This window comes from Parus major, chromosome 15, assembly GCF_001522545.3.
Source record: "Parus major isolate Abel chromosome 15, Parus_major1.1, whole genome shotgun sequence".
Lineage (NCBI taxonomy): Eukaryota > Metazoa > Chordata > Aves > Passeriformes > Paridae > Parus > Parus major.
The window spans coordinates 274,411-280,151 of record NC_031784.1 but is presented as its reverse complement, the minus strand read 5'-3'; the positions used below and the strand labels follow the sequence as shown (position 1 = coordinate 280,151).

At 44.5% G+C, this 5,741-nt stretch overlaps 1 protein-coding gene across 2 annotated transcripts in view; it reads left to right on the top strand.

The window, feature by feature from the left end:
- The window catches only part of ADGRD1 (adhesion G protein-coupled receptor D1), a 118,847-nt gene that overhangs the window by 97,727 nt on the left and 15,379 nt on the right, over positions 1-5,741 (top strand). The gene's annotated exons all lie outside the window — the stretch shown is intronic.

Here is a 5,741-nt window from a genome sequence, read left to right as displayed (position 1 = left end):
TGCCACAGCTCTGCCTCGCTGTTTCACTTTGTTTATAAACACTCCTTCAGCCCAGCCTGGGACACAAATCCCGGGAGTCAGTGCTGATACCTTCGCTGCTTTAACATCAGCTCTTATTCTGCGAGCTCCTGTGTATTGGTTGCATTTTGTTCTTGTGATTCCACTCCTGTTTTGTGTCATTTGGTGTCCAAAGACTCCTCATTCTAAGGATTATTCCCAGCTGTTCATTCTCACAGAGTGTACTTGTCAATCAGAGCATCGCTTGAAGCTCTCACGAGAGCTCTGCTGCCAAAGCGGTACCACCATCTCCTCCGTAACTAAATTCCACCTCTTTGTGATGCCATTAGAGAATTTTGCTTTTCTTTTCTTTTTTTTTTTTCTTTAATCTCCTTCCACAAGGAAGGTGAGGAGCAAGTTACAGTCTGTAAACTCTTCTGAAAGTCTACAGGGATTCAAAATGCACAGCACTAGAAAATCCTTTCTGTGCCTTTCTGGGTGGCAGATGCTGCAGCGCAGCCCTCAGAGACAGGAGCACCTGCTTTTGTGTGCTCTAATGAAAAGAGAAAGAGCTTTTTCCATTTGCTGAGGGAGAGCCATCCCTGGCAGAGCAGTGTGACAGGCCAAATCTGCTTTCAGCAGTTCATTTTCTTCACAATTTCTCCCTGTGTGTGAGGAAGCGTGTTCACTGAACATGGCTTCAAACAGCATGAGCGATGCACCTCTGAGAAACTGCTGGAAGGAGAGCTGGCTGGCAACAAAGGAAATAATGAAAATCAAAGTATTAAGCACTGACAACCAGTGAGCTGAAGTGCTACTGCCAATGATAATGTCTTCAACCTAATTAAATTTTTGGCTCATTGAATATGACAAATACAAATGCAGTTTGGGTGTCTCCTTATTAGACTCGGGGTTTTGGACGAAAAATGACATGGGTTTGAATGTTGCCAGCGAGGGTATTAATGAGGAAGTGCTAATCTTCTAGAGACCATAATGACAGTAATGGGTGTGCTTTCCTTGCTGCAGATGCTGAGAGTCACAGCAAAGGCTCCAGGCCACGCTGGGATTGTTCAGACCCATTTCAGGCCCATTTGGGGAGGAGTATTAAAAGATTAAAAGTATGTAAAGCATAGCTGCAGAGAGGAGGATACTCTGCAAAAGAGAAACAGGGACAAATAGTAACAGGCTTAAAGTGATGAAAAAAATCAAATATCTTTAAGCTTAATGCGAGGGGAGTTGCAAAGCAATGGATCTGATTACCTGGAGAGCTGCTGCCTTTGAACAGCTTTCACAAGTGGTTGTACCCCTGCCTGTCAGGGCTGATTCTGCTGCCAGGAGCGACAAACAATCCTGTCTCAGCAGGGTCAGATGACATTTGAGTCCTTCCACAGCTTGTTCTTTTCTTGGTTGTCTCCTTCTGAGCCAGGACTGTCCTTCATGGGAATCATTTTGTGTCTGTCATTGCTCCTTAAGCAGGATTTGCTGCTCCAGGGCCTGTTGGTGCTGGCTCCAAAGGAACAGCAGCTCTGATATTTGTGCCTGTTTCTTTCTGTGTTAGGAAGGGCAGCAAGACAAAATATATGGGTACAAAATACACAAGAGAAACTTCATCCTTAAGAGGTGCTGGTTTTTCTGAGTATAAAGATGAAACAATTTTTATTAGATGTGCTTAGTCATGTTTATTTTCACATCTGAATGTCAGGATAGAATAAGGTTTATTAAAACCTGGTTATTAAATCCCTGTGATGAAACCTTGCTGTGAACACACCAGAATCGGTGATGAAGGGTATGAGAGGAGGGGCCACCCTCCAGCTTTTATCATCCTGTCTGGATGGGAATGCCTGCAAGCTTGTGTTTATTGACCTGTGGATGGATCAGGTTCTTGACTCTGACCTGCCACATTCCAAGGGCAGTGGCTGCAGGTGGAGTCTGTCCTCTGCAGGAGCCTGGGGGACCTGATGGGGTCTCCTTAAAACAAACCAGGCTTTGCACAGCATTTAATGAGAACAAAACTGTCTGCTGGCCCCTTGCCTAAGGCTGGATCACTCCTGATGAGTCCTTTGTGGCACACAGGGTGCCAGGGAGAGAGGAGTCAGGTGGGGACTGTTGTTAATGATATGGTGTTGGCACATCTGGGGACAATGAGTGCTGGTGTCACTCCACTGTCCCCTCCCTGCTGCCAGAGTTCTTAAAGGATAGCTTCTCTCCTTCGAGAATTATAACAACAGAAAGTTTCAGGTTTGGAAAATCTATAGCTTTGAAGTTCACATTCATTTGTTTTTAAAATGTCCTAGCTGGATTTAGTTTTCCATTTTTTAATATCAGATTTTAAGCCATGAAAGTGCTGGTGGGAGGACGGGGCTGTGAGTCACAGCTTGGTGCCTGGTTCCAGAGTAACAATTAAACGCTGCTCGTTCATCACAAAATGGGACAATTCCCTGTGAACAGCAATAACCTCAAGAGTTTGCTTGAATTGCTTCATTTACACCCTTGGCTCCAATTTATAATCCTGGAACTCTGTGTCAGCTTTATGCAGAATAATAAGAGCAAATATTCTAGTTGTGGCATTGCAGAATATAAATGTTATTTAAGCATGTGCCTTGTGCAGAGCTCTGGGCAACTTGTAAATCACTGCCCAGTCTGACACAGCTCGTAGCTAAGTGTCATTTACATATTTGCCCAATAAAGCACTCTGAAAATAAAATTAAATAAATGGAAAATACAGGTAATTACAATAAAGATACTGTCTTAGTAGCAAAAATACTTTTAAACTTTTAGGTGTTCTCTTCAGGTCGGTAATAAATGCAAGGGGTTGCAGCTGGGCTCCAGCAATCCTTGCAGTCCTGTTTCTTTTTTCCCAGAGTGTACATTTGAGACAGGTGCCCAGGCAAGGGTACAGCTATTTATTTGTCACTGCTGCAGTTAAAGCTGGTGTGAACCATTGCACATTACACAGAAAATGACTTCTCTCCCTCGGTTTGTATGCCTGACCTTGGTCCTTTGCTGCTCGCTGCTGCCGCTGCCTTGGAAACGGGAGAATGATTGTTCTGTTGGAATCGTTGCATAATTAAAGGTCACTGAGAGAGACTGGTTGGGTCAAGAGATCATTTTCAGAATGCAGCTCCTCAGGGGCTGAATGTTATTCCACAAAAATTTTCTTCATGATTTGACGTGGTCGTTACTTTGTCATCCTAAATTAAAATATAGGTCTCGCCGACATCAAGTTAAAAGGCAGAAATCCTTGCCAAACCCACAGATTCCCAGAGCTGCTTTTTCTGGGTGTTCCAGGCCCACAGAAGCACCAAGCTGTGCACTTGGTGTCAGCTAGGGAGTGGTAAATGGCTGTGCAATTGCCACTGACAATTTGGAAATGTGTGCAGAAGGAAATCACTTTGACTGGTAAAAGCCTCTGGTGGCGAGGTTTGAGTCTCTTCAGGGAGTAACCAGCTCAGAAGCTTTTTTTTCTCTTGAAACCTTGATGTTTCTGCAAGGACAGTTTGAGAAAGGAGCAATTGGAGCCTGGGCCATTTTTGGCAGGCCGTATTTTCTAGATTACCAGTAATTGTTGGTGCTTGCCTCCAGTCTTTCCAAAGAACCACGCTCTTCTTGAAAACTCAAAGCCAACACGACACATGGAGCACAGAGTAGGGGCTACTTCATGTTTTAGCATATGGTGTGCCTGCTTTGACATCCTGGAGTAGGGAAAACAAAATTAATCATGATGGGTTTTCATCACTGACTGCAGCTTTATAAGTCTTAAAAGCAGGTCTATAAACTGTGTTTCGTTACAGTTCTAATTAATTAAATGAAGCCAGCTCTATGCAATCCTGTGCTTTGGACAAGTCTTGGAGATTTCAGGGAAAAAAGGCCCCATCCACATTACCCTCCTGGTGTGGCAAGGCAAAACAGATGTCACTGCCACACTGTCCTTTGCTTTCTTTTGGCCCAGGGGTTTTTGAAAGGTCTGTCTGCTTGTGGTTTCTCTCTCTCTGTTTTTGATGCACCCTTTCCTCTGCCCTGAGTGTCCTTCCTGAGCAGTGTGAGTGCCCTTTCCCATCAGTATTCCAGTCGTGTGTGTGTGTGAGTGCTTCCCTCCAGCTCCTGGATGGAAGGGAAGGGAGCGCTGTGGGGTCCTTCCATAACTGCTGGAATGTGACAGTCCCTCTTTATTAGCACTGCCTCTGTCATCTCAGTTTGCTGCTGGGAAAACAGAGGTTTTCACCACATGATATGACAGCTATAAAAAAGATTGAGATGGCTGTGAGTAGCTCAATAAGACTAATTTTCAGAGCATTGTTTCAAGATGACTTGTAGAGATTTAGCCAATTAAAAGTAGTGAGAGTTGGGCTGCTGCAGATTCATGTCTCACACTGACAGTCTGCCTCGGGACAGTGTAGAGAATTCTGTCATGAGATGGGAGAACTGCACTGGGAGCTTGGAAAGGGGATGAAACACTGGAGATGGAGTCAGATATAATCAGGATATAATCAGATATAATGCAGCATCTGACCCTTTGAGACATTGGCATTTCTTTGTCCTTGGAGGCAGGAAAGGAGATTTTTGGGAATAATCTGTCCCAAGCAGTGCCTTCCCCTGGGCTGAGCCCACCAGAGCTAGGCACCAGTTCTGTGCCAGGAATATGAAGGATCAGACTGGTTTCAGACATGCAGAGCACCCAGGGCAGCCAAGGCTGGATTATCCTCTTGCTCCTGTATCTGACTTTACAATCATATTTGTCAATTATTTGATATCTTTGACCTAGAGATGGAACTAAGACCATAACCTGTTCAACCCAGGGCTTGCTCATGGCAAACTGGATATCTGTGAAACCAAATTCTCCTCCACAGCTCTTGCTGCTCTTTTGTCCTACCCTTGGAGACAAACTGGTCTCTAATAATAGCACAATATGGTAAAACAACTGCAAAAACAAAAAAAACCTTACCCATTAGAAAATTACAATTTATTTTCTTTTAAAAAAGCCAAATGAATCCCTCCAGACTTTCTGGTCAATTTGCTTTTGTGAGACTATTAAAGAAAACCTGCAATGGAAATGGGTAATATTTTCTTGTCTCCTTTTTCCCCCTCTTAGCTCTAGAAAGTAACTCCAGAATCTTTCAGGGAAGAACCCAACACTGTGGGAAATAGGCCAGTGAACATTTGTATTCAAGAAAGGAATAAATCTTCACTATTGTAAGGATCAGGGCCAATTATTTTCCTTTTAAACTGCTTTCATTTTCCACATGATTTTCTATGGATTTAATTATTTTGGCTTCTGGCCATGGTCATCATCAAGCACTCCTGGGAAATTTGTTCTCTCATCCATTTCTGGAGTCTCACACGCTTTCAGCAGCCACAGCTTTTGGATTTCCAAAAGGCAGAAGCTGTGACTGAAGGAGAAAGCTGCCCACCTGTGTCCCTGTGCTGAAGAAATGCAGCAGTGAGCCCATCCTGCAGGATGTTCTCTCTCAGCTGGGATTGTTCCAGCAGGTCTGCAGTGCCTGCCTGACTGCCTGGGGATATTTGTCCTGCACGCTCCTTTGGCAGTTGCTATGGAAAAGAGAAAACACGTTCTGTTCCACCGGGGCTCCTGCTGAGGTTGGAGTGATGCTCCAGGAGAAGCAGAGCATGACAGGGAGCACAGAGACACAGGAGGGTTTGGAGATTAAACACAAATCTGCAGCAAGGCCGTTCAGAGCGGTGGTGATTGCTCGGGGATCAGAGGAGCTCCTGGCTGTGCTGGGGAG